At 40.3% G+C, this 26,631-nt stretch overlaps 1 protein-coding gene across 1 annotated transcript in view; it reads left to right on the top strand.

Annotated features, from left to right (window-relative positions):
• Positions 1–26,631, top strand: part of APBB2 (amyloid beta precursor protein binding family B member 2) — a 345,736-nt gene that overhangs the window by 87,756 nt on the left and 231,349 nt on the right. Inside the window, exon 5 of the mRNA XM_082838844.1 lies at positions 24,991–25,107. The gene's annotated coding sequence lies outside the window, so the exon portion shown is untranslated. The remainder of the gene's footprint in view (positions 1–24,990; positions 25,108–26,631) is intronic.

The following is a 26,631-nucleotide window of genomic DNA, read 5'->3' as shown; positions in this document are numbered from 1 at the left end:
ACACCATCATTCATGCAGGTAAGGACCTCCTCAGTTTGTGAAAATACGTGGAGCCCTTGTGTTGACGGTTACTCCTGTTGGTCCCGGCTGGTTTCAGATTTAGACAACAAACAGAAGTACTTTTCTGGTTCAGGGCATATTATGGGAGACCGTTCAGGTCAGTCTGCCTAGGTTTGCACCCTAGTTTCTTGGTTTATGAGCTCTGTGACTCATGACAAGAAAGCATCTGTGAAAGGAAGATGGATAAGAAAACAGGTTGTTATAATAGGTTCGTGTACTTGGTTCACTGGGAATTTAGGGAAGAAATATCCGTATTCAGACGGGAGCCACTTTTGCTCAGACACTCTTTAAAAGGAGGCCAAAACTGTGAGCTCGTAGGACAGAACTTGACGGTTCAGTATTACAGCCCGTGTTTATCCCTAACCCTTTGCTGTTTTTAAACCAGAGTTCACGTTCTCTTGTAACTACTGCATTTATTTTCCTGAACTCTAAGGAGGTAGTTTAGGCTTTGCTTCATGTTCCGTATGCTGGAGGAGAGTAGGAAACGACGTCTTTTAAGAAAATAGAAAATGTTACTCAAGATCAACATTGCCTCTGGGCTTTGAAAAACTCTGGGGTTTCTTTCATCTTCCAAGAGAGCTGTGAGGAAGGAAAGCAAACCCTGGGGAAGTTTCATAGCTTGTCTCTGCCGCTGTTACTGGAAAAGGGGAAAGTAAGGGCCCGTAAATAGCTGTCACGGTCGCAGTTGATGGCAGGTTCAGGTGTGCTAGCAATAAAGCACAGGGAGCTGCTTATTCCCACGGCTGCTGCTCGGCCTGACAGCAGGAGAATGGGTCTCAGGACGTGGCTCTACAGTGGAAACAAAGTGTCCCGTCCATCACAGGCATACATTTCATAAATTTCAAGTTGCACAAAGATTCATGACGTTATTCCCTTTTGAGGTTTAATATCTTTGATTGCTAACAAGTTGGGTAAAAATACTCTTCAGCCTCCGTCTTATTCTTGTAGTTTTTGATTGCTTAGTTTTGCACTTTGAAGGAAGGGCAGACTTGGCCTGTACCTTCTTGATGGTGAAAAGCAGGAGCTATCAATAAATGCTGAATTTAAAAACCATTTCCAGGGTTACCTCCTCCCACTAAGTGACCCTTGCAAAAAAGCTTTAGTCTGCCGTAAGCTGGTAATCCCTTAATACATGGATACCCTGGTGGGGAAAATAAAATCGGATTGTATACCTTTCCCTTTTACTTGTGCACTAATTGTTGTTCTCCTGCATTTAAAAGCAGATGTTAAACTCTCCCTTTGATGTTCCACAGCAGACAGACTCCAGTTGTGTGTTACCACTTCTGATGCATATCTGTTGTTAAATGAAGATCAGCTTTGGCAAATTACAGTTTGATGGTTACATTTTGACCTGGAGCCACAGAACAGAATGGCATTTTATTCTTTCATCTGACACACATTTAGCGGGTTCCTGCCTGGCCCTTGACATAAATTGTTTTCAAATCTCACAAATACCGCAAAAACCTAGCAAACTTGATAGTGCTATCTCTATTTTATAGGTAAGAAAAATAAGGCATAGAGAATGATTAGAAAACTTGCCCAGGGTTACATTGCTATTAAGTGGCTGGGATTTGATCTGGGGTTTTTGGCTGACTCCAAAGCTGTTACTGTGGTGGGGAGGGTGGGGGAGGGAGTGGGGAGACTGCCTTTTGAGAGAGGAGTTGATCAATGGAGCAAAGATCTTGAGGTGTTGACATAAAAAAAAAGTCATTAACCATGAGCCCGTCATTCATTCATTTATTCAACAGATATTTATTGAGTGTCTATTTTGTGCTAGACACTCTGCAAGGTGCTGGAAATTCAGTGGTGGGCAAGACATAATCCTTCACCAGCTTCAAGGAGGAAAAAGGTATGCAAGAAAGAGTGTTCCCCTCCAAAAGCTGCCGTGTCTTGGTTAGGAGAGCAGAAGAGCTTTTATAAAGTTTTTCTAAGATGTGGGTATTTTGACGCCTTAATGAAAGTTGTTTAGTTTATTCTTCTTTTATATCAATGTACATACTGTACTAAATTAACTACAAATAAATAGAGAGGTGGCTTCACTAGGATACTTGGCAACTGTACTCCTTGGTTGGGCTGCTTAGGACATGCAGAAATGGAGGCTGGAGTGAAATGGTATTGAGTTTTTTTTGTTTTTTTTTAAATTTATTTGGTTGCGCCGGGTCTTAGTTGCGCCTTACGGGCTCCTTAGTTGCAGCTCGCTGGCTCCTTAGTTGTGACATGCGAACTTTTAGTTGCGGCAGGCATGTGGGATCTAGTTCCCTGACCAGGCATTGAACACGGGACCCCCGCATTGAGGGTGTGGGGTCTTAACCACTGTACCACCAGGGAAGTCCCCTGTACTGAGTTTTAAACAAAGCGTGGTGAATAAAAATTTGAACAATGAGCTGGCAAGGACTGAATCTAATTCAGTTTTGGGATCCCCATTTTATGTAGGAGGACTTAGCACAGTGCCTGGTATGTAGCAAGTTCCTAGGAATTCTGGTTTATTGGTTCAGTGATGAGACATAAAATAAGGAAGAGAGGGGAAAGGAAGCTTGTGGGTTGTGGGGTGTGGGTGGGAGATAAGGTAACATCGAGGAGGAGTGTGTGGGTAGCCGTAAAATAAACCAATAAATACATAAGGAGAGCACACGACATATGACAGACTTGATTCATATGTACAAACCCTTTTAATATCCAAGGTGGGGAGGAGCTGTGTTTATGTAATCTGGAAATGCCATTGTGTTTGGGTGCCTGAGAGAGAATGCAGCTTTCTCTTGACCTTCTGATTGGACTCTTCTGACTTTCTATTCACACATGAACCCACTCTGCCCCCTTTCCCACCATGAACCTTATTTCACTTTTTTGAGACTTTCGGCTTTTAAGCACGGTGTTTGGTTCTTTAATAAGAAGGGTGGCAATATGTGTCAGTTTGCTGGGACAGTCCTGACTGTGCCTGTCGCTATTTTTGATAATGCCCCCTTGCAGAACCAAGTGTTCTGGTTTGGATGATAAATTCAATGGCCACCCTACTAATAAGGGAATTTGGTGACATTCTGTATCATTAAAAAAAATAATCTTTACAGCATTCAGACTACTTTGATGAATTACCTTAATGCGGATGTAGTACCTGTAAAATTTCGAAGCAGACTAGTGTCTGATCTCTTATAATAAGTAGGAAGAAGAGAAAATGAGCGGTACCTGAAAAGATCCAGATGTAGAGAGATATAAGCCAATTTCAACAAGAACTTTAATTACAACTAATGACTGGCATAGCCTATGAGAAAGGGCATTGAAAGACTGTCCTGATGATGGGCAGTGTTGAGGGAATCTAGCATCTTTTGAGATAATCTTGTCTTGATTGCTCGTTTTTATTTAGAGTTTCAGTGTTTCCACAGCAGTGGTAATTTAATTCAGATGCACTTTCATTAGTTCTCTAAGTAGAGGAAATAATTTCTTAGAACAGAGGTTTTGTCAGAGGTTTAAATAAATGACCGGAGGGGAAGTTGTTGAATTCAAACTTTTTCCTTAAATCTGTTAAATTGTGTCTTTTGTAATAATAGTAATAATATTTTAATAGTAATAATATTTTAATAGTAATAATATTTTAATCAAGTGAAATTCACATAGGGATTCAGTGCACATTAATAGAATGTATGCTGGGGCTTTTCTCTTAATAAACAGGGTTAAGTTGGTTTTATAGTTCGCATGGATTTGAAGACATGAACTAGTATTTTGTCATACAGATACATGTAAAAGCTTTTTAGGTATTCAGGTAATGCTTGACAATAATTGCAGCATGAGAGTTGGGTAGGATTAAAATCATGCTTATTAGACCAGTCTTTTCCATATTAATATTGATATTTTATGAGATGCATTTACCTTCAAGTCCCATAGTTTCTTGTTCCCTGCAATATTATCTTTCATAGGAGGGTTGATTTCCAGAGTAGAGGGACTGTTTCTATACAATCTTAAAATTGTTTTGGAATAAAATTCTGGCTCTGCCTCAGGCTATCTGTGGGTGAGTTCTTTCTCTGAGCCTCGGTTTTCTAGCCTATAAAGTGGGAATAATGGTATCTATTGCTTAGAGTTTATTAATATAGTGTTTATTCATTCCTGCATCTGTGATAAGCACTAACAAAAAGGTTAATGTTCTCCAAGGCTTAGGAATCAATAGCAGAAACTGAGATGGAGAGACATGTATTATTGTTGGAAGGATGAGACTCAAAATAGTTGACAACCAGATTCTGGCCAATCAGAATGGATGCTGACTATAAACATTGGACAGTCATCACGGTGCTCACCTACTGAATATCATCCTGTGTTATCGGTATCAGGAAATCTGTTTAACCTGTGATGATTTGCAAGAAACCCATGTGTCTCCTAGTTATAAATTAATGCTTCCTCTTCTGAGGTGATCGGGAAAGGACACCATCTTCATATGATGAGGTGAACCTAGCTCTCATGCCTGGATTCCTGTCCCAAGGTTCCCTTTTCTTTGGGGACCTTGCTAATCATTGCTGCCAGCACTGTGATAGCTCTGCTATCCCACTCTGCTTTCCTATTTCCCACTCCATCCTTAGCTTGGAAACATGTCCTTAATTCCCTATAGTAGATAAAAGTTGAGTTTATGACCTTCAACAAAACCCTGAGAGTCCCGTAAAATTGCTACTAGATATGGCATACTGAGACCCATCCTCACTGGGCCCTTACAAGGCTACCTCTCTGGCCTAGACCACCAGCCCCGTCTCCCAGAAGGGACTATCAGCATATGTAGTTGTAGAGGCCAGGCATCAAATAGATTAAGGCCCTGGAAGAGGGAAGATTTCTGCCAGGTCTTTCCTTCCTAGTTTTCATTTCTTATCTCAGGCTCTGCCTCTTCCCAGAGTAATTGAAACTGGGAAGTCCACCCCTCACAGGGCAGATCCTAACCGCTTACCCCAGGGATGGGACAATAACTACAGCTATCAAAAAATTCAGAATCAGGGGCTTCCCTGGTGGCACAGTGGTTGAGAGTCCGCCTGCCGATGCAGGGGACACGGGTTCGTGCCCCGGTCCAGGAAGATCCCACATGCCGCGGAGCGGCTGGGCCCGTGAGCCATGGCCGCTGAGCCTGCACGTCTGGAGCCTGTGCTCCACAACGGGAGAGGCCACAACAGTGAGGGGCCCGGGTACAGAAAAAAAAAAAAAAATGCAGAATCTGTGCAAAGGCTTCCATATAATCCTGGAAGGTTCCTTTCCTAAGGCAGGTGTGAGGTGGTTTAATCATATTGGGCATATACTGATGTGGTCAAGAATCTTTGAGAAATTGTTTTGTGATCACCTCACACCTGTTAGAATGGCTGTTATCAAAACTACAAGAGATGGGCTTCCCTGGTGGCGCAGTGGTTGAGAGTCCGCCTGCCGATGCGGAGGACAAGGGTTCGTGCCCCGGTCCGGGAAGATCCCACATGCCGCGGAGCAGTTGGGCCCGTGGGCCATGGCCGCTGAGCCTGCGCGTCTGGAGCCTGTGCTCCGCAACGGGAGAGTCCACAGCAGTGAGAGGCCCGTGTACCGCAAAAAAAACAAACCAAAAAAACTACAAGAGATAAGTGTTGGTGAGGATGTGGAGAAAAGGAGCTCTTATGCACTGTTGGTGGGATCGTAAAATCGTGCAGCCACTATGGAAAACAGTATGGAGGTTCTTCTAAAAATTAAAAATAGAACTACCATAAGATCCAGCAATTCCACTTGTGGGTATATGTCTGAAGGAAATGAAATCACTATCTAGAAGAGATATATTTGTTCCCCCATGTTCATTACAGTATTGTTTACAATAGCTAAGACATGCAAGTATCCGTCACCAGCTGAATGGATAAAGAAACTGTGGCATATATACCCAGTGGACTATTATTCAGACATCAAAAAGAAGAAAATGCTGCCATTTGCAACAACATGGATGGACCTTGAAGGCATTATGTTAAGTGAAATAAGTCACACAGAGAAAGACAAATACTGTATGATCTCACCTATGTGTACAATCTAAAAAAATCCTGAATTTACAGAAACAAAGAACAGATTGGTGGTTGTCTGAGGTGAGGGGCTTGTGGGTGGGAGAGGTAGTCAAAAGGAACAAACTTCCAGTTATAAGATAAATAAGTCATGGGGATGTAATGTGCAGCATGGTGACTGTAGTTAATAATACTGTACTGTACATTTGAAAGTTGCTAAGAGAGTAGATCCTAAGAGTTTTCATCACAAGAGAAAAAAATTTTTAACTATACATGGTGATGAATGTTAACTAACTTACTGTGGTGACCATTTAGTCATAAATACACATGTCAAGTCATTATATTGTACACCTTAAACTAATACAATGTTATATGTCAGTTATAGCTCAATAAAACTGGAAAGAAAAAGAAATCATTTTGTGGGGAGATTTTTTCTGCCAACAGACTAAGGTGGTACTCCCGACCTGAAGCTCAGGAGTTTTATTAGGGAAGATGGAGAAACACTGGGAACCTAGGTCCTAGTCCCGGTTTTGCTAACTGCTAGTTGTGTGACCTTGAGTTACATAGGTACCCCTTCCTGGGGTCCTCATTTTCTTATCCATAAAATGATTTTCACATGTAATATGATGTTAAAGGTCTTTGTCAATCAGAAATTCTATGCATCTATAATAACTCCTAAAAATGCACCGTACAGGGCTTCCCTGGTGGCGCAGTGGTTGAGAGTCCGCCTGCCGATGCAGGGGACATGGGTTCGTGTACCGGTCCGGGAAGATCCCACATGCCGCGGAGCGGCTGGGCCCGTGAGCCATGGCCGCTGAGCCTGCGCGTCCAGAGCCTGTGCTCCGCAACGGGAGAGGCCACAACAGTGAGAGGCCCGCGTACTGCAAAAAAAAAAAAAAAAAAAAATGCACAGTACAATTTTTGAACAAATTGAACCTCTCTGTATCTGATGATGGTGATTACCTTCCTTGACACTGCCCTGGTTTGTGACTGTAGCTGTTTTGTGGAGACCCAGGTATCTGTTTCTGGAAAAGGCCTTTCTACCCATTATCTGATATTATACTATTCTGTTGGTATGCTTTTCAAGTGCAATGGCAGAACAGGCTCACCAAGTCTCCCCTGTGATTGTCTCGTGCAAAAAGTTGTGGATTTGGTCCATTGTCAGCCTGAATGTTAGTGATGATGCCACCCTATTTTAAACGTTGAATCCTCTGTATGTCTGAATGGTAGCTTCCAATTCGCAATGTTCAATATATTAATTTATAGGTTGATTAATTATTATTAATGTCTGTTGGTAACTTGGAGCAATTCACCCTTAAAATTTATTGAAAGAGAGAATATGTGCGGACTTCACAATTGCAGAAATGTCTTTGGGGTTTTGATAAGGATTCCATTGAATATGTCTATCTCTTTGGGTAGTATTGACATCCTAACAATATTAAGTCTTCCAATCTATGAATGCAGGATATCGTTCCATTTATTTGACTTTTCTTGAATTTCTTTCAGCCACATTTTGCAGTTTTCAGTGTATAAGCCTTTTGCCTCCTTGTTTAAGCTTATTCCTAAGTATTTTATTCTTTTTTGATACTGTTTTAAATAGAATTGTCTTTAGTCTTTATTTTGGATTGTTCATGGTTAATGTATAGACATGCAACTGATTTTTGTGTGTTAATTTTATATCCTGTAACTTTGCTGAATTTGTTTATTCTACCTTTTTTTTTTCCTTTTTCTGGAATCTTTAGTGTTTTCTACATCTCTGATGGGTTTTCATGTCATCCGTGAACAGAAATAATTTTACTTCTTCCTTTCCAATTTGGACGCTTTTTATTTCTTTTTCTTACCTAATTGCTCTGGGTAGGGCTTCCCGTACTATATTGAACAGAAGTGGCAAGAGTGAGCATTCTTGCCTAGTTCTTGATCTTAATGGAATAGCTTTCAGCCTTTTCCATTATTGAGTATATTGTTAGCTGTGGGTTTTTCATATAAGGCCTTTATTTTGTTGAAGTAGTTTCCTTCTATTCCTAATTTGTTGAGTGTTTTTTATCATGAAAGAGTATTGAATTTTTCAGGTTTATTTTCTGCATCAATTGAGATGATCAGGTGATATTTTTTTCCTTCATTCTTTTAATGTGGTGCATTACATTGCTTGATTTTCATATGTTGAACCATCTTTGCATTTCGGCAATAAATGCCACTTTTAATATGCTGTTGCATTCTGTTTGCTAGTATTTTGCTGAGGATTTTTCCATCAGTATTCATAAGGGATAATATGCTGTTGCATTCTGTTTGCTAGTATTTTGCTGTTGCATTCTGTTTGCTAGTATTTTGCTGAGGATTTTTCCATCAGTATTCATAAGGGATAATGGTCTGTAGGGGTTTGTCTGTTTGTTTTATGTAGAAAACTTTCGTTGGTATTAGTGTAATGCTAGCTTCATAGAATGAATTTGGAAGTGTTTCCCCCTCTTTCATTTTTTTAGGAGGACTTGAGAAGGATTCTTCTTTTTTAAATGTTTGATAGAACTTACTGGTACAGCCATCTGGTCCTAGGCTTTTCTTTCTGAGATTACTGATCAGTTTTGTTATTAGTTATAGGTCTGATTTTCTTTCTTCATAGTTCCATCTTGGTAGGTGTTTTTAGAAACGTACCCATTTCATCTAGGTTGTCAAATTTGTTACCATACAGTTGTTCATAGTACTCTTTTATAATCCCTTTTATATCTTTACAATTGGTAGTAATGTTCTCTTTTTTATTTCTGATGTTAGTTATTTGAGTCTTCTTCCCTTTTTTCTAGTCTAATTAAAGGTTTGTCAATTTTGTTGGACTTTTTAAAGAACCAAACTCTTGGCTTTGTTGATTTTTCCCAGAGGTTGGCTTTTATGACTTTTATTCATTCTTACAGTAAGCAAACTGATGTTTATGTTAGTTTAGTATTAGACTTCTGTATTTTGTTTTTGTTATTTGGCAGTGAGTAAAACCCCTTTGCCTTTACATATGTAGATGTATGAAGGGTTTAAATAATCGGTGCTTTTAAAATAATGCACTTGACATTTTTTCTTCTTGGGTGATATTTTTGTCTCACTGCTCGTTGTAGTTTGTTCTTACAGTTGGTTGCATTGTTGTGGTTACTCTCTCAGGGATAGTTAAGGTGGTGTCCCGTGATTTGGTTTCCAACTGGAAAGTTCCTTACATTTTCTTCATGTTAAACTGCTAAAAGTTCAGGTGAGATTAATTCATTTCCATTATTATTTTAAGTAAAAAGCCAATTATTTATAGAAATGCGTGAACTTAGGGAGGAAAGCTTAGAGGACTGGGTAGAAAATTACAAATTTTAACTCTGTTTTTGTGAACCATGATGCTTCATTCACTGATGTGGACTTACTGCCTCTTCCCATCTTACTCCTCCATGCAAAAATTTTGAGGTTACCAAAATTCAGTCAGTGGCCCTCTCTGTGATTATAAACCAACAGGAAGCTTCAGCATTACTTTCAAGGGAATGCCACTCAAAGCAATTCATTTCATAGCCCCCACCCTACCCCGAGCTAAAAAATCTTGTCCAGGCCTGTTGGCTTACCTTAATTACTTCTTCTTTTTTTTTTAAAAAAAAAATTAATTAATTATTTATTTCTGGCTGCATTGGGTCTTTGTTGCTGCGCGCTGGCTTTCTCTAGTTATGGCGAGCGGGGGCTACTCTTCATTGCGGTGCGCAGGCTTCTCGTTGCGGTGGCTTCTCTTGTTGCGGAGCGCAAGCTCTAAGTGTGCGGGCTTCAGTAGTTGTGGCTTGCGGGCTTCAGTAGTTGTGGCTTGCAGGCTCTAGAGCGCAGGCTCAGTAGTTGTGGCGTACGGGCTTAGTTGCTCTGCGGCATGTGGGATCTTCCCAGACCAGGGCTCGAACCTCTGTCCCCTGCATTGGCAGGTGGATTCCCAACCACTGTGGCACCAGGGAAACCCTTAATTACTTCTTGGTAGTCCATTTATTCAATCCATTTGGACCAAGTATATTTGATCTCAGGGGTATGATGAAGACTTGACTTCTGTTGTGTGATGTCCTTGTTTCTCTCATTATCCTAGTCTTTATATAGACTTATTTGTGAGTCAAATAATTTATTTTGATAAGAGATTTCTATCACTTTCCCCATAGATTTATTAGTTTCTTGTACAGTTGCTTTATTCTGTTTATTCTTTTTTCTGTCTCATTGATTCTAAGACATACATCTTTCACATTTTAACATTCGTGAAATTTGATGTATGTTGCCATTGCTGACATCTTATAACTATTCTTGGCAGCACTTTTGTTTTTATTCTTAGCACATAAAATAGTGGTGTAGCTTCCAGTAGCACTTAGATTTGATGAAATAAGTTTCTATTAATAATCATTGTAACAATTACTGTTAGACACGTAATGTTAAAATGCTACTTTTGCAAGAATCTGTAATGGCAATATAACAGTTTTACAATAGGAGCTATAAATGACGATATAAATATCAAGTATTACAAAAAGTTTAGAGTGGAAAAATCACCTATAAGCTCCAAATCTATTTACTTAAACACGTATTTTTGTGTGTATTTCATTCCAGTCTTTTTTAACATATGTATATATTTTTATTTGGTTGTAGTTGTAGTATACATCTTATGTTGACCCCTTCTTTTTTTATTATTGTTACATCTTAATTCCCTCTGTTGCAGGCCTTCATGTTTGTCATTTTTGTTTTTGTTTTTTTTTTTGCGGTATGCGGGCCTCTCACTGCTGCGGGCTCTCCCGCCGTGGAGCACAGGCTCCGGACGCGCAGGCCCAGCAGCCATGGCCCATGGGCCCAGCCGCTCTGAGGCACGTGGGATCCTCCCGGACCGGGGCACGAACCCGCGTCCCCTGCATCGGCAGGCGGACTCCCAACCACTGCGCCACCAGGGAAGCCCCATGTTTGTCATTTTTAATGGTTCCATAATCTATCCAGTCTTTGACCGTAGTAAAAAGCACATTGCCCAGTTGTTGAAAATTCAGAATATTGCCATTTTTCCTATGATGAATAATGCTTCAGTGAACACCTCTTTTGCGTATTTTTTGATTCTTAATTTTGACCATTTTCTTAGTAAAATATAACTTTGTAGAAGCCTCCTGAACTTTGTTTTATTGTCAAGAATCAATCTTTGTATTCAGATAAATCACCAAATAAATAGCTACTATTTTAGTGCCCTTCATTCATTCATCATCAGTATATTGGACTATTCTGTGTTCAGTGGTGCCAAGAGCTAAGTATTAAAAGTTCAGTAGGGCACACCTCTGACCTGTAATATCTCATAGTCCAGTGGGAGACTCAGACTGGTCAAAAATAAATACAGCAATATGAGTGATGTTGGAAAGATATGGTAAAGTTTCTTAGTTGCATGAAGTTGACTTTGACAGTATTGTTGATTGGTATCCTTTATGATATAAGAGGTGTGGACGTATTCATGTCACATAAAATCTTTTAAGTGTGTATAATAGGCTTAATAATATGACAGAAATTGGTCTCAGTTGACCTATCCAACCTCTTGTCCTTCACATTTAAATCTTTCTGGGGGGCTTGTGATCCAGTGTTCATCAGTGTTCCATGTGTCATGTTTCTGCAGTGTGCTAAGTTCCCTGTTGCCAGTAGGTGTGTCACATGCCGCATTCCTGTTGCACACCTACTACAAACTGCTGTGCTTGTAGTAAATGTTGAAGGATTGGTGTTCATTTGACTTGCTTTCAGGTACTACTTTTTCAAGTGAGCGATAATATTTCACCATTTTATAGTTTCCTTAGAACTTCATTGACTGTCAGTTTACATTGTGTGATATTGGTGAAACCAATGCCATTTTAGTTACATCTTGTCATTTGTTTAAAAAATTTAGATGAAGAAGGTGTTTGAGAGATTATATACTGATATAGAGATTCTTATAGTAAAAGTTAAAAAAAAATCTGCTACTTATGATGGTTGGAAGCAGAACCTATGCAGAATGAAACAAAACCCCTCAGTGTGAATTTCTGAATGATCTCTTAAGCCATTGGAGAGAGGAGAAAAACAAAGAAATATTTCTATATACCTAAATATTAATTCAGGCTTTGGATATAGTGAGTCTGTTTTGGAAATAGCTTTTAGGGTTTCACCATTTTGAAATTCAGTAACTAGCTGTGAATTTGCCTCCTTTATACTTGTGTATCAGAAACTGAGCCTTATTTTAAAATTTCTCACAAAAGTAGTCTTGGAAAAAGCTTTTGAGACTGATTTCTTGGGATCCCCCCACCTTTTCATTTCTGAAACCTAAGTAGCAAAATCAAACCTGTGCTTTGTTCTGTACAGAGCTGTGGTGATTAGATTGCATATTTACTTTGACACACACGCATGTTGCTGTGTGGAATCACTGTCCATTGTAATCTCCAGATGAAACAGGGAGCTGGGGGCGGGGTGGTGATCTGGGATTAACTGAGATGAATTTATCTCAGCTTTTCAAAACACTGTGTGAGCACAATATAATTCACCTGGACAACTGTGGAATAAAGCTCTTGTTTTAGTGGCCATTAGATATTTTATGGGAACTGACGGCACAGGAGAAGAATATATGGTAAAGATGCTTTGGCAGTTGATAGAATTTGAAGTAGCATTTACATCACCGACTGAAATACAATTAATTTTTTTTCCAAAGTGATTTATATAGCCTGACTTCTGTGACTGAGGGATTGATCTCTTGGCAAGTCTTTATGAAATAACACCACAGGAGGGGAAATTATGTGCGTACATCAGGCTTTGCATTTACTTTGTTAGCCTTCTTTACAGAGTGCGTATAATCTTGTTCAGTATGACTAACAAAAACTGTAGCTGTACTTTGTCATGAAAGACTTCCTCAGTTTCCAGAAACAATAGGCACCACAGAGAGAGGCTTTCTTTCTTTCCATCCACATTTCTATTAATGTCCTGATTGCACTTTACTCTTTTATGAAGCCCTTTTGGTCACATCAACAGTTTGTTCTAATCTATCTATCTTAACTTCCAGCTTCGTCTGCAAAATTTGTGTGGTTAGCCCAACACACATGCAGATAAATTGCCTAGGGTTCAGCTTTCTCAGTCTTGGAACTAAATATGCTGCAGTAGGCTGAGCTGATGGATGTAGCTTTTCAGCAATATTGATGTTTCTACGGCTGAATATAAATCTTTGGATGCCTTGGTTTGCATTTTCATATTCATGTGCAGTTCTTGACCACTGGTTTTCAGATAGCTTCAGCTCTCAGAAAGCTCTGTGTTAAGTAGAAAGACAAAGAAAATTGTTCTTCCTCACCCACTGCTCTTCTGCCCACTCACAACAGTGAGAATCGTGAGCACAAGTCCTTTGCCAAATGTGAGTAGTGACAACTCCCGATTCACAAACTGATTACATTCTCGTGGCTTGTTGTCAAGTCAGTTAGTGGTTTTGAACTTGGAGTGTGTTTTCTAATGGGAGAAAAGAATGCAAAGAATAGATGAGCCCGCTAAAACTTTTAACCCATAACATTCCAGCGGTATAGTTTTATTTGTACTTTAAAACCTAACCTTCCCCCATGTTTCCCTGTGGAAAAATGTCCTTGATTCTGCTTCGGTATCATAAGGAACATAAACGTTTCATTCTTAACTTCAAGACATGGCCACCTATCTCCCCCTGTGTATCCTGGGGCAATGTATCAGGCAGGGTTCTGAGACAGAAGCAATGGAGACTGGCTGAATGCTTTACGCAGAGAAGTAATTTATGGAGAAGATGCTGTTGGGTGGTTTCTAGAACTGCTACAAGTTAGGAAAAGGTCAGGAGCAATTAGAGACTACACAGCCAGATTCATAGCCAGGGTCATATGCTATGATTAGTTCTATGCAGGGTGGACCCTGTCACTGAACACAGGATCATGCTGGTTCACACTGACCACACCAATGGGACCAGACACTTGCTACCAACTCTGTCACCTCAGCCTCGGCTGCCTCTGGGCACTAGATATTGTTGCCATTGCCCTCACCCACAATAAGTTCCTTCTGCCCCTGTTTCCAGCTTTAGATGCAGGTCGGGCCAAGACTAGGTCCCATGCCTTAGCTGCAAGGGAGTCTGGCAAGGTGAGTGTCCAGCCATTTTTGTCTCTATGTTGAAAGGTGTGTCTCTCATCAATACTCATATGATGAGAAATTTCCCAAATACAGGAAGGGGGTTCAGATGCTGAATAGTCTCCATCTTTCTTCCCTCTGTAAGGACAAATCTTCACTATAAGAAACCACCATCTGGGCTCTGGTAGATGGGGAGCGGCCAACATGTTTATCTGTTTGAAACTGTAGTTGACCACTCTATGATAACAGAGATGGCGGATTCCCTCTTGTGCACTGGTATCCAGGGACCCTTTCATCACGTGTTAACTAAGGCTAGAGGTGTCACTTGACAATTTAGGTATAATTGACCTCTCACGGTGTGCTCCTTACTACTTTAAGATAAAATGCATTACATGGAATTTTAACAATTTGATTAACTAGGAGGAGCAGATTAAGGTTTATCTGTTTTTTTTAATTTATAGTATAAAATGAAACTTCACATTATCAGTTTGTCTTAGATGATTTATAGATGGTTTATATATTTTATTCATAAATTTCTACCCTCTTAAAAATGTTTTTTTATTTGCAGTAATACATATATTAGCTTACAAGTTGCTGCCTGCTTATTTGCATCGTCATTTCCCATTTCTCAGAGGCAACTACTTTCGATTCAGTGAGCTCTTTTTCTGATATTTACTTCCATGTAGCTAATTATCTTTATAATGATGTTTCTTGAAATTTTTTTTTTTCTTTTCTAGACATTAAACATTGAATTTCTATTAAGGAATATAAGGGGTTATCTCTCTTTTACACTCCCTCCCTTAAATACCTCCCTTAAATACCTGCCTCTCATTCTCTGAGATAGTTTATATCTTGATTTATTTTCACCATAAATATTTTTCACAGCTGAGTTATGCAGTGTACTGTGATTTTATTTTCTTTCTTGTTCAGCATATTAAAAAAATCTTTTTTTTTTTTTTGCTTCCTATTCTATTTATGTGCTACTTATTCAGCCCCAAATTCTCAAATAAGGTCAAACACAACGGCTTGGCTCTCAGTTCTTTTGTGTGTGTCTGTGGTGTGTGTGACGTTTTTCCGGGAGCCTTCTGCTTGCCTGCTCCCTTCTGGACTGTTTGCTCTTGAGGCCTTATGCACAGCTGTTGACCCGGAATTTTCTTTTACTACCGTGTTAGGAGTTCTTGACTGACCTGTTTACTGAATAGCATCTCTCCTGGTTTCCTCTTTCTTTTGGGGGAGGCACATTGCCCAGTTGCTTCTTGAGAAAGAAGAGTGTGTATGATGTAATTTTCTGGAGATCTGGCATGTATGCAAATATCACTTAGTCTCTCCTCACATATGATTGATACAGAATTTAAAGTGGGAAATTAGTTTCCCTGAGAGTTTTGGAGTCCCTGCTTCATTTTCTTCCGCTTCCAATTTTGCTATTGTTGGATGCGTTTCTGATTCTGGTTACTTTATATGTGACTTCTTTTGGGAGGGGTGTAGCGGGGGAGCTTTTAGAGTCTTTTATTTTTAATCCCCTAATGTTCTGAGGTTTCAGCATAATGTGCCTTGGTGTGTAACTTTTTCCATCCATTGTGATGATTTTTGCGGCAGGTGGTGGAGGATAATTTTCTTCCCACTGTTTTCTCTTTTCTGAAACTCTTATTGGTCAGATGCTGGAACTTTTGTATTTTTCCTCCAACTTACTTATTGTTAAAAAAAAAAAAAAAAAAAGTCCCTGATCTCTATCCTGCTATTTTTTTGTTCTACTCTTGGGGAACATTTAAATCTCTATTATCTTCTAACCCTTCTATGGATTTTTAATTTCTGTGATCATAATATTAATTTCTAGTAGCTCTTGTTCTAATAATATTTCTATTTTATGTCATCCTATTCTTGTTTTGCTTTGTGGATGCAAGTGTCTTTTTAATAATGTGCATGAAGTTTTCTCCCCGCTCCCAGCGTTGACTGACTGTCCTTTCTCCTAAAGTTCCTGTCTGTCACGTTAGGCTCTTCATCACATGTCTGGTGATCACTTGCTGTCCATTTTTATTTATGTGGAGGCTCTTTGTGCATAAACAAGCTGACAGGGCTCTCTCATGTCACCTGGTGACCTTACTTGCCATAGGATGATTTTCTGTTTTCAGAAGCCCCCTTTCTCCCTAGTTTTGGTAACTGTAGATCTCTTCTCTTGGGCTGGTTAGAAACCCAGCAAGGGAGGGGCTGGGGGTCTCTCCACTCAGTGTACACTTTGACTCAGTCCTCTGTTTCAGAATGGTACCTCCACCCAGTCACTCTTCCTAGTGTCCCTGAGTCCAGACTTTCTCAGGCGGAAGGAGAGAGTTGACAAGCTTCATGGCTAAGGACAGATCTGGAGGTTTACTCCTTAAAATGTCTTGCAAGCAGTTCTCCGGTTTTCAATGCCATCTCTGCGCTTCCTTCTCCATTCGTCCCCCACTTTGGATGGAACTGGACTTTGTACTTTCTGAAGGGTCTGTGCCCCGTATTGTCTGGCTTCTTCCTGTCAGTTCTGCTAGTAGGCATTTCAGTTTTGTCTGTCCCTGCTTTGAAAATTCACTCGTCATTTTCCCATCTGCTTTCCATTTTCCAAAAAGTTTTTCCATTATTTTTCTCTTTTTCCATTCTCTTTCTTCTTGTGAGTTTATCTCTTCCTCTTATTTGGTGTCATTTAGTGGAGGGAATGCAGTTAAGCACATGATTATAATCCACCACTTGATGCTGAAAATCCTTAATCGTGAACTTTTGAGATTTGGTCTTTCCATTTGGATACATGGTTGTCTGGTCCATTGAAGAAGAGTTAATTTGGTTACTCTAGGATGGATTCCATCTACTATACTTTTCAGTTTCATTCAGAGATTGTTACTCTCACTGTCAAAATTGAACTAGGTGTCATCCTTTCTTGATTTGAGTACATAATAGGAAAAAGGGTCAGTTATTTCTTAGGTATAAATTCCAAGTCTGACCTCAAACCCAGTCACAAGAATAACACACACAATTTACAACATTTCAAAGAAATGACTTCCATCCCTTTAGGTTTTCCACGACCATAATCCCAGTTGGGTCAGTCTTTCTTAGATTCCCTACTAGTTTGACTTGAGTTGTGTCCAAGCTGGAAAAACATTCTTTTCTAAGTACCGTTTTATGTGGTAGTCCCAGCTGTATTCTGTAGGATACTGAGTTTCCATGAAGCATCTCTGTAGATTCTATAGAAGAATGTCAGACCATGATATCTTTCTCATTCCTAGGATAAAATCTCAGAATATCTCTTGTAAAATGAAGAAGATTTCGTAATGTGCCAAAGGCTTACATTATTGAACATGTGAACACCACAGCAGAATCAGGACCAAATATGACCTCTCTTTCAACTTTTTCCTTAAATTTTATTAGTTCTCCAGTTTTAACAACTGATTTTTTAAATAATGTTTAATGTATTAAGGTATGTCAAGAATTACTGTAAAATTACTATGGGCCTTATTCAACCATTGTAAAGCAAAGGGAGAGCCAATTCAAACTTTAAAGCTTTTTGTGTCCTGTTGGGTTTGAATGAATATAGGGGAATCTGATCTGATTCCCACCCTAGAGTTTACAGAGTCCTTTTTTTTTTCTTAAATAATGTTTACCTTCATATGGTAGAATTAATATTTTCCTGTTTCAGACACCTCATGTTCTTTGTTGGTCAGGGTTGAGAGTATGTAGAGCTTCTGAGAGGAAATATTTCTATTTGAAGGTCCCTGTTTTCATCATGATAGGTAAAGGGTGCTAGGCATCTGTGCTGTGCTAAAGCTTACTAGAAGCGTCGCTGCCTCTGAGCAAGAAACAGGAAGTACTTCTGTCCTTAAAACCAGAAATAGATGCTCCTTCTCATGATCATAGCTCAAAAGATCATCTTTTTTTAATGAGATGGGCTCATCCCTTGTGGTTTTTCACAGGTTTAATAATCAGATTATTTAATGCAGAGCTTGGAGAAAAATAGGTCTGGTGAGATAGATTATGGAGATTTTCCTGGAAGCCAAAACAACATCAACTTTGCTTTTTCTCTTTGTAAATCTTTTTACCTCATCTTTCCCTTTTATTTTTCATTTACTATTTTTGATGATTCTTAAAGAGATTTTCCTGTCTTATTTTAACATGGTGGTACATTTACATAATGTTCACTGTATTTTAACTTCAAAAGATCATCACCAGGGGAGAAAAAAATAATCTGCAAGAAGAATTGTATGCGTCAGGATTTAGGTATACTCTATATAGTCTAACTTGCTTTAGACAACTCTGCCAAGTATTGTGTAATGTGTTGGCAGTCGGAAGGAGAAAAATTGCTTCTTTGCTGATTTTAGGAAGTCCTATTTGTGTTTTGGAAAGTGGAGCAAGGTAAAAATAAAGGGAAGAAAGTAAAAGTACTTTAAGGGAAATAAGGTATTGTGTATGAGAGTGCCTTGTAAACTGCTAAATAACATAAAGCTGGTAGTTACTATTATTGCAGGGGCATAACTTACAGTGAGAAAGCAAGGATTCAAAAAAGAAAAATGGGAAAAAGGGAAAAGAAATCATTTGAATAAGAAAAAGTTGAGGAAGAAACAAAGTGGGACTATCATAACGGGGGGAAGCTTTACATTCTAGTTTTTTTTACCTGAAAATGCAGTAATACTTGTACTTGCTATTTAAACAGTTAAGTTGAAAACACTTTATTTATTAACCAAAAGGAAAGTTGTCAAAAATAATTTGGGAAGAGGATCTTATCATATGAGGTGGTGAGAGCTGGATAGGAACCACTAGGCAGATGACTTTCTCAGCTCTAAATAAAGATCTGTGTGTCATAGGGAGTTATGTAGTGCGTTTCCACTTAATTAAGGTCTAATTTACATTTTTTGGTATCGTCTGAGCCTTTCATTTGTTCTTCATACCTTTGCAAGGTAGGTATCATTAACCCATATTACAGATGGGAGTAGAAGGCTAATTGACTTGCCCACAGCCACTTAATTATCCTGTGACAAAGCCCTCCCTTCCTCAGCTTCTGAGTTTATTCCCACATTTCCCCAGGTACTTGACATCAGAGCAATTGGTTCGGTTGTGTTCCTGGATATTCAACTTATTGGGTTTCTCTAAAAGAAGTCCTTGAAATATAACCGCAGTCACTTAAAAATAACACCCCAGGGGCTTCCCTGGTGGCGCAGTGGTTGAGAGTCCGCCTGCCAATGCAGGGGACACGGGTTCGTGCCCCAGTCCGGGAAGATCCCACATGCCGCGGAGCGGCTGGGCCCGTGAGCCATGGCCGCTGAGCCTGCGCGTCCGGAGCCTGTGCTCCGCAACGGGAGAGGCCACAACAGTGAGAGGCCTGCGTACTGCAAAAAAATTAAAAATAAATAAAAATAACACCCCAGGGCATGTTTTAGGTTCGGCTGTGTCTGTACTAAATGACTTCGTGCGAGTCTTACTTAAGGAATACGATTTGAATTCTGTAAGAACCAAGGAATAAACAAAAAAGACATCTCAGCTGCCCCAGTGTGGGTTCAGAGTCTGTGTCCTGTGTCCTTCAGAACTTATCTGGAGCTTGGTATTTTAAGTTTTAATTCTCTTATGCTTTTTAGTTTTATTTGGTTTCCAAAATCATAGCTGACTTGAAGAAGGGAAAGGTTGATACTCTAAAAGCAATGAGACTCAACTCTTGACAGCAAGGGAGAGGACATAACCAAACTATGAAAGGTAGGCAAAAATATCTCCCAAAATATAGCAGTCAGCAACCTTTGAGTAGAGGAACAGACATCCCTCTGTGCCTGGAAATGTTGTCTTGCCACTGGCCACTCTAGGCAAGGTCAGTCCCGTTACCAGCAGCACACACATAAAGCCAGTCCTATGCCCTGTCCCTCTATCCCATCCATTCATCTTCCACTCACATCCTGACTCCACTTGGCTCTAGACCTGGATCTGTGACTTAGATTTCACCTTTGGCTCTCCTTTTCCTTGGTGTTTGAATTTCATCAATCTCTTCCCTTTGATTCTCAGAGTGTCGTGTTGCTTTGGTGGGAACTCCCCATCTAGCTCTCATCATGGTGGTAGAAACTCAACCTCTGCCTAGTATCCACTGGGCCAGCTTCTTTTCCTCAGGGATAGTGTTCTCATGTTCTAACAGAGCATGATAATTGATAGTCATATTGATGATCCTGTGTCACCAAAGCCTAATCACATTCTGGATTCTCTGAGAAGACATTGCCTTTTAGGAAAAAAAAAAATAATCCAGTACGGTTGAAATTAAACCTATTTTATTACTTAGATGGGTCATCCTTCAGCCATTGTGAAACTCTTCATCATCCTCAATGCCTTACCCCTTGAGGTTTCTAAAAAGCAGAAATTATATAGTACTATAAGTGCAGAGTGATACAGAGACTTATAATTTGATGAGTTACAGAATATGTTATTTAGAACATAATCAACTTTTTTAGTAGCTTGAACCAACTTTCGTATCAAAAAAGATGTTACATTAAACAAAGCCCTTTAAAAAATATTTTGCTTACAAATTTGTCTCTTAGGTTAATAGCAAATACTTAAGTAGAGTTGTTATGTTATAAAACAGAAAGGGAGATAGTAGAACAAGTGATTGTTGACATGAAATGTTTATTTCGGAGAGAATTCTTGGCATTTTCGCCCCATGTCAGCATAATAAGAATTTGGAGGAGAGGAGGGAAGCATTGATGTATTTGTTGAGGATTAATGTCCCTGTAGAGCATTTGTGTTAGTGAATATATTATGGTAATACCATAAATATAGTAATTAAAAAGTTGCACACTAAACACTTTGTGCACTGGGATAAATATTCCTTTCCTCCCCTTGGTGGCTTGCATTCAAGTGAATGGTGTATTGTTCATCTTGGTCTCCTAGATTCTTAATCAAGAATAGGAAAAAGGATGGCAGTCTCAAAGATCTGTTTCCTTCTCCATATATTGCTATTCAGATGGGCAGAAACAGATTGGATGTTTCAGGACCGAGTTATTTTTTAACAGTTCAGAAAAATGTCACATAGTACATACTAATAAACAAAACAACAACCCCACTATTCCTCACTTTTGGGAACTTTATCCTTAAAGTTGTTTCCAAACAATGCTACAGTGCGCTTCTTGTCATGTGTAAAATGTGTTCAGTGTGATCAGTGATACCTTAGAGCTTATGCGTTACAAAAGAAATGAGATGATGCATAATATAAATATATTTTAGGATCAGAATTTTTAAGGAAGCGAGACTTGATTATCTCATTAGGATCTGTTGCCCAGTGGGTTGAAGCTGAGCGGGTTGCTGTGTGAATGCGCGGCTGGGAGGAGAGGCACCCTGCTGTTAAAGTAATAATGGGTCTGTCCTTCACACCAAAGGATAACAAAGAAGGCAGATAGATGTAAAGTGGGCAATTTCTGTTTCTTTGTACGCTCAAAATGTTCGCACCTACTTATTTTCCCACTTAAGAGGCATCCTGTTTTTCATAATTTCATGATTTCTGATTTCTCTTAACACACAATATTTATTTATGAGTTCATAGAGACGTTCTGTGAAGAGGAAAGTAAATGCAGTTGAATGCGATTTGCGGCTTGGCTCTGAGTCAGGGTGGGAAAGGAAGGAATAGAAAGACTAATTCTGTTCTCACCCTTTAATTGGCCTCTTTACCTCCTCGTTGTGAGAACTCTTCGCTTATGTATTGGTTTATCGATTGATTCCATATTTATTGACTGCTTGGTCTGTCTCCCGTGCCCCAGGGACACAAAGACGAATGGTCCAGTTAGTAGTCATCTGATGGCTCTGGAACCATCTCAATCCTGGCTGACTTCAAGGATGATAATGATGGGTTTATCTAGAATTCTAAAATACTGTCATCTTCCAAAGATGGCCTGGAGACATGTTCATGTGACCAGAATAGACAAACAACCCTGGAGCAGCCTCAGAGTTTGTGAGATCACAAAGGCTGCCTAGAGAACAGAAAAATCTGCTTTTCAAGGTGTTTTCCATTGCGTTAGATTTTCTAATGAGCCTTGCTACTTTTGGCATCGTTGGAGTGCTTTCCAAGAGCTAGGTCACTCCACCCACTTCCGGATTCACCAAAACCTGAGGCGAAAGAGTTGGGCAGGAGATGGAGGATGATGACTGCGCTGCTGTCTTAAGGGACGTTTCGCTAGGAAATCGCGGGCAGGTGCCGCTGCCAGCTCCACCCTCCTCTTCTTTTTGCCTTTTCTTTAAGGTGTCTGACTCTTCATTCTCATTAGGTTAGTCATGCTAGAAAGAATCTTTGAATTGAAGCATCTTAAGAGGCCTTGTACGATAGTGGGTAGTGGTTTCATTTAAATGAAACTATATGTAAACCTTTGGAAAGGTTGGCACCGGGGAACAAAGATCATTATAAGAAGAGTGTTCTTCTGAATCTTTTGCTTGTATGCTATTTTTTTTGGTACTACTAATAAGTTCTACTGTGGGTGTGCCTATCTCGCAAATGCCCCTTCCCACCTTGATATGTACTGGCGTATATGTTTATCTACCTTAAAACAGGGTCAGACTACTTATAACAGGGTAGCATGCCAGAAACCAAGATTTTCAAGATCTGTGTCATCAAACCATTTATGTGTCAAGTTATTCCTAGCAAAGAACCATAGCAGCTATTTATCTACAACACTGATGTCTTTTAGTCTATTACCTCTAATATCCTAGTGCTGTTACCTACAAACTTACTGTAACCAGATTTGTTTTCACTCCTCTAATATACTTTTAATATAAGAGGGTTGTGAATTCCCCCTTCCTCTTCAAGGTCAGGCCCTTCGTTTGTACTCCTGACCCTTTTCCCCCACCCCCTTTGCAATTTTATTCCATCCTTACCTCCTCCCTCTTGAACTCTCAACCTTTCTGTCTCTACTGCTGTCAATACGGACTTCCATTAATTAGCACCAGTGCCTTTCAACAACTGTTCGTTCTCCTTTCTCTTCTTTCACTTGCTCTGTTGTCACTGCCTCTACCACTTCAGTGAAACCACCTTCAGTCAAGGTGGCCAGTGACTGCTTAAGTGCCAAAGGCAAAGCTATAGTTTTCATTTCTTATCTTTCTTCATCTCATTGTATTCCATGGTACCTCCCTGCCTTTCTTCCTTGGTCCTTTTCAGAAGATCTTTTTCCTCTGCCAGTTCTGTCATTGTCTCTACGGTTCTGCTTTTGGCCCTAATCCTCCAGTCTTCTCCCTCTACCCATGTTCCTTCAGTGATACCACCCGCTAATCTAATTTCTGCTACTTTCTATGTAGTGACCACTTCTGTGCCTTTACGTTTTGCTCAGGTTTCTTCCCCAAGCCTCACTCTCAAGAATATCTGGTTGTCCTCACTCGAATCTTCTACATCTCAGTTTCTAATGCACCAAACTAAACCCATTGTCTTCCTTATTAAACTTGTTAATTCACTAGTATTCTCTACCTCATTTGTCACTGCCGTCCACCCACATGTAGTCAGGTACCATGTTGCTCTGCTTTTAGTGTCTGGATGTTTCCCAAGTACTAATTCTTCTCTCCTTTTCCCTTCCCCACCTACCTCCACTGCCCTAATCTTCACCCTTCCTCTCCAGCCTAACTGGTCTCCCTGCCGCTACTCTGCCCTCTCTGAATCCATCCTGAGAGAGTCATGCATCTGAAACCCAGCTCTGATCCATCAGTGGCTGTCTGCAACTAAAGTTCTCGAATATGTGTACAAGGTTACAGTCGGGCTCCAGCTTCTTTCCTGGCCTCGCTCTAGAGAGCCCAGCAACACAATACACCAGGCAGTTTTCTTACTCCTGTATTTTCAGTTGTCTTGTTTCCCAGTCCCTGCTTGGCTAAGTCCTGCCCAGCCTGAGGACATGCCAGGCACCCCTGGTACTTGGAAGCCTTCCCCGACTTCTCCATTTCTGGGCTGCTTGCCATGAATCTCAGTCATTGTGCTCATCCCACTGCCCTTTGGGGTCAGCTGTGTGTGTTTCTTGGTCCCACTAGACTTTGCTTTCCTTAAAGACAGAGACAGTGCCTTATGTCTTCACATATAGGAGGCGTTCAACGTATGCTTTTTAAGTGAAGACTGGATAAGGACAATAAATCAATTTGATGTCTACAAAAAAGGGCAAAAGTAATCTATGCATAGTAGTACCTTTAGGAGGGGGCACGAAGGGGGTTTCTGCTCTGGGTTTTGATCTGGTGTGTTCAGTGGAGGAAAATTCATTGAGCTGTGTGTGGTATGCATCCTTTTCTATATTTATGTTCTGCTTCCATGAAAAGTTAAAAAAAATTAATTTGATGTCTTTGGTACCCAATGTAGAAAATTTAGTTTTTCCTTTCAAACTTTTAGAGTTTTTTTGTTTGTTTGTTATGTTTGTTTTACAGAATATCAGTTTAGATGTCACAACAAAGCACCAGGCTAGTGCTATTCCTTGACGTTAAGGAAGAGTGAGATGAAAAAGCTTCCGCGTGGGTGGGGTTGTCTGGTCCTCTAAAGAGGGCCAGTGGCGGTCCAGTGGTTAAGCCTCTGCCCTTCTAATGCAGGGAGTGCAGTTTGATCCCTGGTCAGGGAACTAAGATCCCACATGCCACGTGGCGTGGCCAAATAAATAAATAAATAAAGAGGGCCAGTGAGGGCCAGCCCTGATGGATAGACTTGCAGCGACGTGCACTTCTGTCACACTTAGCAGAGGGGCCATATGCTAATAATCATCAGCGTGCTCTGGGCCTGCCAACAGTGACAGGGAGACTTCATCTCGGATGTGACTATGAATAATTCATAAACTTGGTTATCTGGAAATTTGTGGTCATCAGTAGCATTTGAATGAAAATATGCAATCATTATTCTAAATCTGTTTTTTTATTTCTACTTTCTTTTTGTCTCCCCCTCCCTGTACCACAGCTTAAACATCTCAGTCTTTCCTGAGTACTTGGAAACTGCCGGGGCCCCTGATAATGTGCTGACTGGTCGCTATGGGCAGACGGTACCCAGAGGTTCACTGTTATCCAGGCAGCTCATGTATGTATGGGATTTGTCTCTCTCTTTTTTTCCTTTAATTTTCAGTGTAGAATATTGCAGGCTACTGAACTGGTGAAGGTTTATAAGATATACATGACAGTGTTTAGAAATGCAGGAGAATGGATCTGCTCTAGGGTAAGTTTTTAATATTGAATGATGAGAAATGTTATCTAAATTAGGATTTTTATAATTCAGTGGCCCTATAAGACAGACCAGAAGTGTATATCAGCCATCTGCCTTTTCTGTTTCAGCGCATCCACTCACATACAGGTTTTTTTGTTTGTTTGTTTGTTTAAGTTTTCCTTTTTCATCACAATACACAACATTTGAAACAATAGCCATGCCATAAATTAGAAACATTTCCCAATGATTTAAAAACTTCTTTTGCAATAAAAAAATTCACGGACCCGGAAGAGGTCCTCAGGGTATGTCATTGTTGAATACATGTTGGCGAGAGAGTCCCCGACTCTAATTTCTTTTTTTTTTTTTTTTTGCGGTACGCGGGCCTCACCGTTGTGGCCTCTCCCGTTGCGGAGCACAGGCTCCGGACGCGCAGGCTCAGCGGCCGTGGCTCACGGGCCCAGCCGCTCCGCGGCACGTGGGATCCTTCCGGACCGGGGCACGAACCCGTGTCCCCTGCATCGGCAGGCGGACTCTCAACCACTGCGCCACCAGGGAAGCCCCCGACTCTAATTTCTTAACATTCTCCATAGGAGGAAGCTGTTGATTCCCTCAGTGATGACTTTCTATGTCTCACAACAGTTAAGTTTTCCCAACAGTAGTCTTTTGGGAGTGGCTACAAATGCAGCCTTTTTCTATTTGGCTCTACCCTGATAACTTAGGAGAAAAATGGTTATTGCCCATTTAATGATCTCTCTTATTTCTATAAAGCATAGTCTGTCTCAAACTTATTTTTTGCTCTCTTTAGTCTTTCAGCCTTGGGCCAGCTGTTTAGGTATTTACCTGTTTTTGTTGCTGCCCTTTGGACCTCTGGAATTTTGAATTCAAATCAGGGGTGTGTTTGGGGTAATTCCTCAGAGTGCCTTTGCTCCCCTATCCTTTCTGGAGTTAATGGTTATTCACAGTTACCGTTAAGCCCCATTTCCTTGTACATTTCTTTTTCTTTTTTCTTCGTAGAAAAGTTAGAACCATCCTCAAACCCTCCCGCAGACAACTGCTTCTAAAATAAGCCAGATCGGTGGAAGCAGCAGCGGAAGGGAGCGCTGACAGCAGACTCGGGGCTCAGACCAACCACCAGCGTTAGAGCTGGCTGGGATGGGAGCAGTGGCTTTTACTGATAGACTTTCGTATCCTCCGAGGGCATCACTGTATTACTCTAAAGTCAGCCATTTTTATAGTGAACATTATCAGAAAAAGTTTACCCTTGTCATACTGTAAGACAGAGATTGGCAAAGGGTGGCCCATGGGCCAGATCTAGCCCATGCCTGTTTTTGTAGGGCCTAACAATGGTTTTCATGTTTTTGAACGGTTACCTACGTAATCTGTTTTGCCTCTTGGCCCTCA

This window comes from Leucopleurus acutus, assembly GCF_964270905.1.
Source record: "Leucopleurus acutus genome assembly, chromosome: 4".
NCBI lineage: Eukaryota > Metazoa > Chordata > Mammalia > Artiodactyla > Delphinidae > Leucopleurus > Leucopleurus acutus.
The sequence above is the reverse complement of the archived record's forward strand: the minus strand, read 5'-3'. Positions and strand labels throughout refer to the sequence as shown.